The sequence below is a fragment of the Bidens hawaiensis genome, unplaced genomic scaffold, assembly GCF_021521415.1.
Source record: "Bidens hawaiensis isolate Kalapana, Puna unplaced genomic scaffold, B.hawaiensis_p1.1 tig00051718_1, whole genome shotgun sequence".
NCBI classification, from domain to species: domain Eukaryota; kingdom Viridiplantae; phylum Streptophyta; class Magnoliopsida; order Asterales; family Asteraceae; genus Bidens; species Bidens hawaiensis.
Window position 1 is genome coordinate 13,209 of NW_027506200.1, and position 4,655 is coordinate 17,863.

The window sequence follows — 4,655 nt, forward strand, 5'->3', positions numbered from 1 at the left end:
AATAGGACTCTCCCCCTCAACTGTTGAAGCATTTTCTTCCATCCAGAAGTCGCCGTACTGTGTGAGTACGAAGTGCTGGCAACGTATTCATTTGGAATGACATCGGGAAACAAGGTGCTCCAGAAGATTTGACTAATAGGACTCTCCCCCTCAACTGTTGAAGCATTTTCTGAAGAGTTTGGAGAATACACAGTTTCCGTAACTTCTTTCGGCTGACTGAAGGACGCGGGTGGGTTGTCATCAAGTGGTTCTGTGATATCATCATCCAGAAGAGGAGAGATGTGAGATACTGCATGTAGGTCTTCTTTCTCAGTATCTGCTGTAGCACCACCTGAAGTTTCTGTGTTGATGACCAGAAACACATTGAACGGTTTGAAAAGTTCAATGTAATCGAATAACCAGTCCGGACCAACACGAGCATCAGTCTCGTTTTCTTCCAACCAACGAACATCATAGGATTCTAGAATCTGTTTAGTTGACTTATTGTAGACTCTATAGGCGGTGTGACCAGCATACCCAACAAAATAACAATCATCAGCTTTGGCCCCAAACTTCGGAGTAGACTCGATATTCAGTAGAGTACACGGACAACCAAAAGCTCTGAAGTGTGCAACAGTAGGCTTATGACCATATACGATCTCATATGGATTTTTCACTTGTGATTTGTTAATCATCACCCGGCTCTGAACATAACAGGTTGTGTTGATGGCTTCTGCCCAGAAGAATAATGGTAGTTTAGAGTCACACATCATGGTCCTTGCCGCCTCGATAAGAGTCCTGTTTCTCCTTTCAGCCACACCATTCTGCTGAGGTGTCCGAGCTGAACTGTATTGACGGAGAACCCCCATTTCTGAGCAAAAATAATTCAATGATGCATTCTTGAATTCCGTACCATTGTCACAACGAATTCCTTTCAGTTTCAGATTCAGCTAATTTTCTGTAAGCACCACAAATCTCTTGATCAGTTCTGCAGTTTCACTCTTATTTGACAAGAAAAACACCCAGGTAAACCGTGAGTAGTCATCAGTAATAACGAGACAATAAGAGCTGCGAGAAAGACTCAAAACATGAACCGGACAAAAAATGTCCATATGCAATAGTTGAAAAACTAATGAAATGGTATTAATAAATTTTGGCTTATGAGTTTTTCGATGATGTTTACCCAAAGCACAAGCCACACATTTTTCAATAGTAACAAAATCTTTAACGGGTAATCCACGTACCAAATCATTCTTAGCAAGACGATTCAGATTTTTCGTATTAGCATGACCAAGACGACGATCCCAAAGCATGGCATTATGTTCAGACACTTTTGAAAAAAAACAAGTTATTTCATCAGGAACATTTTTGTTCATGTCGATCACGTAAGCATTATCTTTTCTTTGTGATTGAACAAGAATCCAGTCTTCTAGTATAATGATACCAGGTTTCAAAATCAAGCACTCTTTCTTAGTAAAATGAATTGAAAACTCTTTATCATAGATTTGTGACACGATCAACAAACTGTGCTTCAGCTCTGGAACAAAATTAACATTTTCGAATTTTAGAACACCGTTACTTACAGTACCCTTTTGTATGATCTTTCCTATTTCTCCACCTGTAAAGGACACATACCCACCATTAAAAATTTGAATGTCGTGTAGCTGGGAAATGTCTCCTGTCATGTGCCTGAAACAACCACTATCAACATACCAAGGTCTGATGATATTCCTCCATAGCTACTCCTGCACGAAGTGTGGGATTAATTAGACTTTGGCACCCCGTCCATAGTAACACTGGGTACATCTGACTCATCTACACTCGTTACGGGATGCCATGACATATCTTCTCGATTATCTAAATTGGAAGAAGAAACATTCTTTACCGAAGAGTTAGGCATCCATTTACGTTTACCATTGTAAGATTTACTGTTGTTCGTACGAATGGATGGTTCAGTCTCTGGTTTGCGTGTAGAGGGAACAAACGAATTTGTTCTCCCGACAGGCCGTGATTTAGAAATCGAGTTAGTTTTTGAAGTCGAATCATGGTTTCTATCACTTCTACTAAACATGTTAGGCTTGGTCTGATGAGGACTAAACCTACCAAATTTGTTCTTGTTCCAATCACCGTCAGAGGGATTTGCCTTATGATGCTCGAAATTTCGTCGATAGGTATCACGAGGCATATTTCTCTGATAAAATCCATAGTAAGGAACATATGGACGATGTGGACAGTTTCTAGCAATATGACCAAGAATCCCACAATTATAACAAGTTTGATGTTTTATATAAAAATCATTGTGGTGAACCTTTTGTCTTGACCTATTGTGTGGGTCAGGTCGCTTAGCTTGATGTTTATCATTAGACATGTTGTTCGGTTCGACACCCTTTTGTTCATTTGAGCATCCCTCTTTATTGAACTTGGGTGTTGGGTAGTTTTTAGCAATTTTTTTATTTTTATTTTTCTTATTAAAAACCACATCATCAGATTTCACAGTTTTAACAGAATTAACCACACAATTGTCTTTGCTCTTAAAACCAGAGCCCACACAAACAGTTGAACTAGCAGAATTCAAAACAGGCAGTTTTAAAGAAACATCAAAATTAGTGTCTTTATTAAACGAAACACAAGAGTCATCATCCTCATCAGTCCATTCCTTAACAATTACTTTCTCTGCACATGAAGCAAACACGTTAGAATCGTTCACTCTTGAAGTGGATACATTTGTATTCACAGGATCAGACTTGTCACACTTATCTTGTTTACCGTACTTCATGCCCTGTACCTTTTCTTCCTGTTCTTTGGTGACAGAAAGTCGAACATAGTTGTCATTATAAGGTGGGGGTACCCGACTATATCCTATGCCCTCACCTTCGTTTTCCTTCCACCATAACTGATTATCAATCATTGAACTAACTACTTTACTGGAACCCTCGAATTTTTTGAAATCAAGTTCAGCTCTTTCAAATTTAGCATTTAAATTCAAAATCTTTATTTTGTAGGCTTCCAGTTTAGCGGTTAATTCAGCAATTTCCTGCTTGGCATCTAGGTGGTGACAACACTTTATGCTGAATTCAGATCTAAACTTAGAAAAATCCTTTTGATTTGCTTCTATTTTATCTAAGAAAGCTTTTTCATTTTTCTTAAGTTTAAAATTTTCAGATTTCACTCTTTCCATGTCTCTAATCAAGTTATCATTGTGGAGTTAAAATAAATTAATTTTATCAACACAATCTTGAGAACATGATTGAAAGCTTACCTCAGATGAGCTGGGAGGAGTGAATGCCATGAATGCGAATTGAAGTTCCTTGATTTGCTCCTCAGTAGCATTTCTTCCTCAGCATCCTCAACGTGAGCATAATTGGCGGTCTGATTGCCAATGTTGAGAGCAGCCATCTGATCAACCCAGGAAAATTGTTGAGCAACCAAACCTCTTTCACCATTTCCCGAACTACCCCCAACTTCTGCTCTAGAATTTCCCACTAGAACTAGCGCCCTCTCCATGTTTCCTTCCTTTTCTGGGTTGGTACATTCACGAGCAAAGTGACCCGGCTCGTGACAGTTGTAGCATCTTAGAGTGTCCTTGTTAAAACCCACCTTCTGATTGTTTGGCATATTCCAATTGTTCCTTCCCGTTCTCTTAGTGAATTTCTTGGCCCGAAACACTGCCATGGCGATTTGATAAGAGATATCCATTTCTTCAACATCATCTGGATGGATTTGATCAAGCTCAGCAGCAACTACGGGTTGAACCAGATCGCCAGCTAGAAATGCATTGTAGCAGTTCATGAACCCCGCCATTAGAGCTATGTTCTCTTGAGTTTCTTTCGGGATAGAGGGAATCAAACTGGAGTTCTGACCAGGAGCAACGCCAGATGACAGAGGCTTATCATTATCAGCCGGAGATTAAGCAGATTTAGTGAAAAATACTGGGGCTGGTTGAGGTGGGATGGAAGAAGATTTTCCCTGAGTGGACGTAAACATTTGGAAGTTTCCTTAAGGTGGAAGTTGCTGAGTGGCCTTAAACATTGAGAAGTTGTCTTGTGAGATGAGGGCATTGTTGGAAGCAACATTGTACCCAGCTGCACTGTAGGAGTTTGTATGGTTTATTGCACGTTGCTTGTCATCCATGTCACATGCCTTAATAGTAGCATGCCTTAATAGTAGCCATCATCTCAGAAATAGACATTCTGTTGAGATCTTTTGTCTTCTTGATAACAGCAACATTTATATCCCAACTTTTGGGCAGTGAGTTCACTAACTTGTTTATTTCAGAAGTTGTCAGATAGATGCTTGCAGATCTCATCTCAGTCACAAGTGCTATGAACCTTTGAAATTGAGTTTCCAACGACTCTCCCAAAACATGATTAAACATATTGAATTTCTGTCGCAGCAGGTCTTGGCGACTTCTCTTCATGTCTTCGTTTCCTTCATACACCTCAATTAACGCCTCCCATAACTCCTTAGCAGATTAAAGTTCTCTAAAACCCAGAGCAATCTCAGGTGAGAGTGCCATAGTTAAGGTTGAGAGAGCCTTTTCATCCTCTTCAATTTTAGCAAGATCATCATCATCGTACATAGCAATAGGCTTCACAACAACTTCAGTTGAGTTCTCACGTTGATACATGAAGATTTGGGGTCCCCTAACTATGCTTCTCCAGATATTTGCATATTTC